Raw genomic sequence first — 8831 nt, 5'->3', positions numbered from 1 at the left:
GGACACTTCTCTGATGAAAGCTGAGAAAAATATTGTTTTATGTGTACAGAAAAATGTCATTACAAATAGATTACATTGCTGTGTTTCTTTTGTAGAACATTAGTATTTAGAGTTTTCTGAAGTTTATTGCCGATCTAATCTCAGGTGTTTGGCTACCAAGGCATTGTCAAGCATGGATTTCATTTCATGAAGTGGACGTCTATTTGAATTAGATAGTGGGTTTTTATTTCCACACATTTTGAGCCACTACTGTACCAGTGTATGCTGAGGGTAGGTCAACATCATGGACTGCATCATTAAAATCTTTGTGGTGTTTTCTTATTTCCTCTAGTAATATGCAGAATACCTCAGAATACTGTGAAAACTAGTCAGTGGTGATAAAGTCTCTAGGTAGGTGTCAGTTTGATGTCTCTATGCTCAGTGACTTATGAGATGCTGTCTTCAGCTATTGTGTAGTACTACCGATAGCATTGACTGTAACATGGGTTGTTTGGGTTCTCATGGGTCCCCTTTGGTCAAAAAATACATGAAAGTCATTTGACAATAGAGCTTTCATTTACTGGATAGAGATTTTCATTTGGACTTTGGCTTTACCATTATTTGTTGATTCCAAATAAATTTTTGTACACATACATATATATTTAAGCAACTTCAACTGTACAGGTTTTCAAGTACAACCCCTCAAATGATCCCTAGATTTAGCTGTTCATTCCCATATTCCCTTCTGTATTAACATCTTCTTTCCATTCCTCATTTGATCTTTCTACTCCTGTCTGTCATCCCATCCATCCATAACTATACATTTTATTTCTGCCTCCTATGGTGATTCTTTACTCCTCCAGGCCATTATTTTATACCTGAAATCAGTGGCCATATGGCGTGTAGCCTGATGCAATATTACTTAATAGATAAAAACCTCCTATAAGTGAATAAATAGAATTTTTGTCTTTTTGTGTCTGGTTATTTCACTCAGGATTTTTTTTTTTGGTAACACCATTACTTTACCCTGTACATTTCTCACAATATTTAAGATCCAAGTTCCCTTTCACTTTCCTTCTTCACTACAATCAAAACTGTAAACTGAAGGTCATGTGATCAGTCTAAAAATCTGAGATGTTCTGAAATCTGTCATGTGATACACATAATCCCTTGGGAAATACATGAAAAACATATTCATGACATCACCCATTATAAAAAAATACATTTTCTATAAATATTGCCATATATTATGTTAATTTTACAGTTGGGTCACTTCTGAATTTTCTCTAATGAAAATCACACATACATGTGAAAATTTTAAGCCTTAGAAAATGTGATAATAATAATTAGCTCATCAATACCAACATGTCTATGATATATGCAACATTAACAGAATGTTTGCAATTTATTAAATAAGTTAAGGTAGAATCATGTCTTGTAACAACTAGGAAAAATGCAATCATGTCATGTAACTGCATTATTGAATGTTATTTGAATGATAAAATTAGGATATCTGCATGTACTTGAGCTATTGAAGCTAAACACACCGAATTGAAAACATTGCTAGTTTTTAACTAGGATGTTCACAATAGAAAATTCTTGAACCACAATGAATTCAGTGAAAATAAATCTTGTACAGTGTAAGTGAAACCAGGTGACATGAATTAAGTTAGGATATTGAATAGAAAGAGAAAAAAATCAATCAACCATATATAACATTTAAGTCATTAATCAGATTGTATAGACACTGAAAATCTTTACAAAAATTATTTCTTTGAAAATTTTTACATTATTTTTCCTGCCATAATTAATTATTTTATTAGAGATCTCTTTATTGATAATTCTCTGTATCAATTTTTAAAATTGACTTATTTGGCTCCTTGGTATTTAATTTCTTGAGTTCTTAGTAAATTTTGGATATTAGACCTCTTTTGAATGTACAGTTGATGAAGACCTTTTTCCATTTTCCAGGCTACTCTTTAATCCTATTGATGATGTCTTTACACTAGCAAACCTGTTATATTTCATGAGGCCAATTTTATTAACTTTTGATCTTATTGCCTGGGCTATTGGTCTTCTGTTCAGGAAGTTGTCTCCTATGCCAATGAATTCAAGGGTGTTCCCCATTTTATTTTCTATTATATTTATTGGGTCAGTTATTATGTTGAGGTCTTTGAACCATTTGGACTGGAGTTATGTGCTGTATAGTAAATATGGCCTTTTTTGCGTTCTTCTACATGCAAGCATACAGTTAGACTAGCATCATGTGCTAAAGATCCATTCATTTTTCCATTGTATAGTTTTGACATTTGTCAAATATCAAGTGTCCATAAGGGCAAAGGTTTATTTTTGACTGATGTTATTCCATTGATTTTGTGTTAGTTTTTATGCCAACACCATGAAGGTTTTATCAGTACTGTTCTGTAGTATAGCTTGAATTCGGGGATAGTGATAATATTAGAAGTTCTTTTCTTTTTTTTTAATTATTAGGTATTTTCCTCGTTTACATTTTCAATGCTATCCCAAAGGTCCCCCATACCCATCCCCCCAATCCCCTACCCACCCACTCCCCCTTTTTGGCCCTGACGTTCCCCTGTACTGGGGCATATAAAGTTTGCAAGTCCAATGGGCCTCTCTTTGCAGTGATGGCAGACTAGGTCATCTTTTGATACATATGCAGCTAGAGTTAAGAGCTCCGAGGTACTGGTTAGTTCATAATGTTGTTCCACCTATAGGGTTGCATATCCCTTTAGCTCCTTGAGTACTTTCTCTAGCTCCTCCATTAGGAGCCCTGTGATCCATCCAATAGCTGACTGTGAGCATCCACTTCTGTGTTTGCTAGGCCCCAGCATAGTCTCACAAGAGAGAGCTATATCTGGGTCCTTTCAGCAAAATCTTGTTAGTGTATGAAATGGTGTCAGCATTTGGAAGCTGATTATGGGATGGATCCCTGCATATGGCAATCACTAGATGGTCCATCCTTTCGTCACAGCTCCAAATTTTGTCTCTGTAACTCCCTCCATGGGTGTTTTGTTCCCATTTCTAAGAAAGGGTAAAGTGTCCACACTTTGGTCTTTGTTCTTTTTGAATTTCATGCGTTTGGCAAGTTGTATCTTATATCTTGGGTATCCTAAGTTTCTGAGCTAATATCCACTTATCAGTGAGTATATATTGTGCAAGTTCCTTTGTAATTGGGTTACTTCACTCAGGATGATAACCTCCAGGTCCATCCATTTGCCTAGGAATTTCAAAAATTCATTTTTTTAATAGCTGAGTAGTATTCCATTGTGTAAATGTACCACATTTTCTGTATCCATTCCTCTGTTGAGGGGCATCTGGGTTCTTTCCAGCTTCTGGCTATTATAAACAAGGCTGCTATGAACATAGTGGAGCATGTGTTCTTCTTACCGGTTGGGACATCTTCTGGATATATGCCCAGGAGAGGTATTGCGGGATTCTCCAGTAGTACTATGTCCAATTTTCAGAGGAACCGCCAGACTGATTTCCAGAGTGGTTGTACAAGCTTGCAATCCCACCAACAATGGAGGAGTGATCCCCTTTCTCCACATCCTCGCCAGCATCTGCTGTCACCCGAGTTTTTGATCTTAGCCATTCTGACTGGAGTGAAGTGGAATCTCAGTGTTGTTTTGATTTGCATTTCCCTGATGATTAAGGATGTTGAACATTTTTTCAGGTGCCTCTCTGCCATTCGGTATTCCTCAGGTGAGAATTCTTTGTTCAGCTCTGAGCCCCATTTTTTAATGGGGTTGTTTGATTTTCTGGAGTCCACCTTCTTGAGTTCTTTATATATATTAGATATTAGTCCCCTATCCGATTTGGGATAGGTAAAGATCCTTTCCCAATCTGTTGGTGGCCTTTTTTTCTTATTGACGGTGTCTTTTGCTTTGCAGAAGCTTTGTAATTTTATGAGGTCCCATTTATCGATTCTTGATTTTACAGCACAAGCCATTGATGTTCTATTCAGGAATTTTTCCCCTGTACCCATATCTTCAAGGCTTTTCCCTACTTTCTCCTCTATAAGTTTCAGTGTCTCTGGTTTTATGTGGAGTTCCTTAATCCACTTAGATTTGACCTTAGTACAAGGAGATAGGTATGGATCAATTTGCATTCTTCTACATGATAACCGCCAGTTGTGCCAGCACCATTTGTTGAAAATGCTGTCTTTTTTCCACTGGGTGGTTTTAGCTCCCTTGTCAAAGATCAAGTGACCATAGGTGTGTGGATTCATCTCTGGGTCTTCAATTCTGTTCCATTGGTCTACTTGTCTGTCACTATACCAGTACCATGAAGTTTTGGTCACAATTGCTCTGTAGCACACTTTTAGGCCCGGCATGGTGATTCCACCAGAGGTTCTTTTATCCTTGAGAAGAGTTTTTGCTATCCTCGGTTTTTTGTTATTCCAGATGAATCTGCCGATTGCTCTTTCTAATTCATTGAAGAATTGAGTTGGAATTTTGATGGGGATTGCATTGAATCTGTAGATTGCTTTTAGCAAGATAGCCATTTTTACAATGTTGATCCTGCCAATCCATGAGCATGGGAGATCTTTCCATCTTCTGAGCTCTTCTTTAATTTCTTTCTTTAGAGACTTGAAGTTCTTATCAAACAGAACTTTCACTTCCTTAGTTAGAGTCACACCAAGGTATTTTATATTGTTTGTGACTATTGAGAAGGGTGTTGTTTCCCTAATTTCTTTCTCAGCCTGTTTATCCTTTGTGTACAGAAAGGCCATTGACTTGTTTGAGTTAATTTTATATCCAGCTACTTCATTGAAGCTGTTTATCAGGCTTAGGAGTTCTCTGGTGGAATTTTTAGGGTCACATATATATACTATCATATCTTCTGCAAAAAGTGATATTTTGACTTCTTCCTTTCCAATTTGTATCTCCTTGATCTCCTTTTGTTGTCTAATTGTTCTGGCTAGGACTTCAAGTACAATGTTGAATAGGTAGGGTGAGAGTGGACAGCCTTGTCTAGTCCCTGATTTTAGTGGGATTGCTTCCAGCTTCTCACCATTTACTTTGATGTTGGCTATTGGTTTGATGTAGATTGCTTTTATCATGTTTAGGTATGGGCCTTGAATTCCTGATCTTTCCAAGACTTTTATCATGAATGGGTGTTGGATTTTGTCAAATGCTTTCTCAGCATCTAACGAGATGATTATGTGGTTTTTGTCTTTGAGTTTGTTTATATACTGGATTACATTGATGGATTTCTGTATATTGAACCATCCCTGCATCCCTGGGATGAAACCTACTTGATCAGGATGGATGATTGTTTTGATGTGTTCTTGGATCCGGTTAGCAAGAACTTTATTGAGGATTTTTTAATCGATATTCATAAGGAAAATTGGTCTGAAGTTCTCTATTTTTGTTGGGTCTTTTTGTGGTTTAGGTATCAGAGTAATTGTGGCTTCATAGAATGAGTTGGGTAGAGTACCTTCCGTTTCTATTTTGTGGAATAGTTTGTGAAGAACTGGAATTAGGTATTTTTTGAAGGTCTGATAGAACTCTGCACTAAACCTGTCTGGTCTTGGGTTTTTTTTTTTTTTTTTTTTTTTTTTGGCTGGGAGACTATTAATGACTGTTTCTATTTCTTTAGGGGATATAGGACTGTTGAGATCATTAACCTGATCTTGATTTAGCTTTGGTACCTGGTATCTGTCTAGAAACTTATCCATTTCATCCAGGTTTTCCAGTTTTGTTGAGTATACCCTTTTGTAAAAGGATCTAATGGTGTTTTGGATTTCTTCAGGATCTGTTCTTATGTCTCCCTTTTCATTTCTGATTTTGTTAATTAGGATGCTTTTCCTGTGCCCTCTAGTGAGTCTGGCTAAGGGTTTATCTATCTTGTTGATTTTCTCAAAGAACCAGCTCCTTGATTGGTTGATTCTTTGAATAGTTCTTCTTGTTTCCACTTGGTTGATTTCACCCCTGAGTTTGATTATTTCCTGTTGTCTACTCCTCTTGGGTGAATTTGCTTCCTTTTCTTCTAGAGCTTTTAGGTGTGTTGTCAATCTGCTAATGTGTGCTCTCTCTAGTTTCTTTTTGGAGGCACTCAGAGCTATGAGTTTTCCTCTTAGGAATGCTTTCATTGTGTCCCATAAGTTTTGGTATGTTGTGGCTTCATTTTCATTAAACTCCAAAAAGTCCCTAATTTCTTTCTTTATTCCTTCCTTGACCAAGTTATCATTGAGAAGAGTGTTATTCAGTTTCCACGTGGATGTTGGCTTTCTATTATTTATGTTGTTATTGAAGATCAGCCTTAGTCCATGGTGATCTGATAGGATGCATGGGACAATTTCAATATTTTTGTATATGTTGAGGGTTCTTTTGTGACCAATTACGTTGTCAATTTTAGAGAAGGTATCATGAGGTGCTGAAAAGAAGGTATATCCTTTTGTTTTAGGATAAAATGTTCTGTAGATATCTGTTAAATCCATTTGTTTCATAACTTCTGTTAGTTTCACTGTGTCCCTCTTTAGTTTCTGTTTCCATGATCTGTCCATTGATGAGAGTGGTGTGTTGAAGTCTCCCACTATTATTGTGTGGGATGCAATGTGTGCTTTGAGCTTAACTAAAGTTTCTTTAATGAATGTGGCTGCCCTTGTATTTGGAGCATAGATATCCAGAATTGAGAGCTCCTCTTGGAGGATTTTACCTTTGATGAGAATGAAGTGCAACTCCTTGTCTTTTTTGGTGACTTTGGGTTGGATTTCAATCTTATCAGATATTAGGATGGCTACTCCAGCTTGTTTCTTCATACCATTTGTTTGGAAAATTTTTTTCCAGCCTTTCATTCTGAGGTAGTGTTTATCTTTTTCTTTGAGATGAGTTTCCTGTAAGCAGCAAAATGTTGGGTCTTGTTTGTGTAGCCAGTTTGTTAGTCTATGTCTTTTTATTGGGGAGTTGAGACCATTGATATTAAGAGATAATAAGGAGAAGTAATTGTTGCTTCCTGTTATTTTTGTTGTTAAAGTTGGCATTCTGTTCTTGTGGCTGTTTTCTTTTAGGTTTGTTGAGGGATTACCTTCTTGTTTTTTCTAGGGTGTGGTTCTTGTCCTTGTTTTGGTTTTTTTTTCTGTTATTATCCTTTGAAGGGCTGGATTTGTGGAAAGATAATGTGTGAATTTGGTTTTGTCGTGGAATACTTTGGTTTCTCCATCTATGGTAATTGAGAGTTTGGCTGGGTATAGTAGCCTGGGCTGGAATTTGTGTTCTCTTGGTGTCTGTATAACATCTGTCCTGGCTCTTCTGGCTTTCATAGTCTCTGGTGAAAAATCTGGTGTAATTCTGATAGGCTTGCCTTTTCATATTACTTGACCTTTTTCCTTTACTGCTTTTAGTATTCTATCTTTATTTAGTGCATTTGATTTTCTGATTATTATGTGTTGGGAGGAATTTCTTTTCTGGTCCAGTCTATTTGGAGTTCTGTAGGCTTCTTGTATGTTCATGGGCATCTCTTTCTTTAGATTTGGGAAGTTTTCTTCAATAATTTTGTTGAAGATGTTTGCTGGTCCTTTGAGTTGAAAATCTTCATTCTCATCCACTCCTATTATCTGTAGGTTTGGTCTTCTCATTGTGTTCTGGATTTCCTGGATGTTTTGAGTTAGTCTCTTTTTGCATTTTCCATTCTCTTTGATTGTTGTGCCGATGTTCTCTATGGAATCTTCTGCACCTGAGATTCTCTCTTCCATCTCTTGTATTCTGTTGCTGATTCTGGCATCTATGGTTCCAGATTTCTTTCCTAGGGGTTCTATCTCCAGTGTTGCCTCACTTTGGGTTTTCTTTATTGTGTCTACTTCCCTTTTTAGTTCTAGTATGGTTTTGTTCATTTGCATCACCTGTTTGGATGTGTTTTCCTGTTTTTCTATAAGGACTTCTACCTGTTTGGTTGTGTTTTCCTGTTTTTCTTTAAGGACTTGTAACTCTTTAGCAGTGTTCTCCTGTATTTCTTCAAGTGAGTTATTAAATTCCTTCTTTATGTCCTCTACCATCATCATGAGATAAGCTTTTAAATCCAGGTCTACCTTTTCAGGTGTGTTAGGGTGCCATGGACTGGGCAAAGTGCGCGTTCTGGGTTCTGATGATGGTGAGTGGTCCTGGTTTCTGTTAGTAGGATTCTTACGTTTACCTTTCACCATCTGGCAATCTCTGGAGTTAGTTGTTATAGTTGTCTTTGTTTAGAGATTGTTCCTCTGGTGATTTTGTTACCCTCTAGCAGCAGACATGGGAGACTAGCTCTCTCCTCTGAGTTTCAGTGGTCAGAGCAGTCTCTGTAGGCAAGCTCTCCTCTTTCAAGGAAGGTGCACAGTTATCTGGTGTTTGGACCTCCTCCTGGCTGAAGATGAAGGCCCAAAACAGGATCTTTCCCAGAAGCTGTGTTGCTTTGGCCAGGAAGGTGGCCAGTTGTCTGGAGCCGAAGATGGCGCCACCTCAGAAGTTCTCTGGCTCTCGCCTGTCCCAGAAACTGCTGGCCTTTGTATTCCACACCCTCTCCCGTGCAGCCTGCCCTCCGCGGAGTCCCGGAACCAAGGCGGCTCCCGCCGGAGCCTGAGGCAGAAACCTCTTGGGCCGGGTGGACCCCTGTGCTCTCACCAGGAAGGTGGCCGGTTGTCTGGAGCCGAAGATCGGGTATTTTCTTCAGGCCCTAGAAGTTCTTTTCTTGTACAGGATTCCTTTACATACCCTGGCTGGATTTTTCTTTTTTTCACGTGAAGTTGAGAACTGGTTTTTCAATGTCTGTAAAAATTGTTGTGGAATTTTGGTGGGAATTGCATTGAATCTACAGAATGCTTTTACCAAGATGTCTATATTTACTATGTTAATCCT

This window comes from Mus musculus, chromosome 7, assembly GCF_000001635.26.
Source record: "Mus musculus strain C57BL/6J chromosome 7, GRCm38.p6 C57BL/6J".
In the NCBI taxonomy this organism is placed as follows: Eukaryota; Metazoa; Chordata; class Mammalia; order Rodentia; family Muridae; genus Mus; species Mus musculus.
This window is presented reverse-complemented; position numbering follows the sequence as displayed.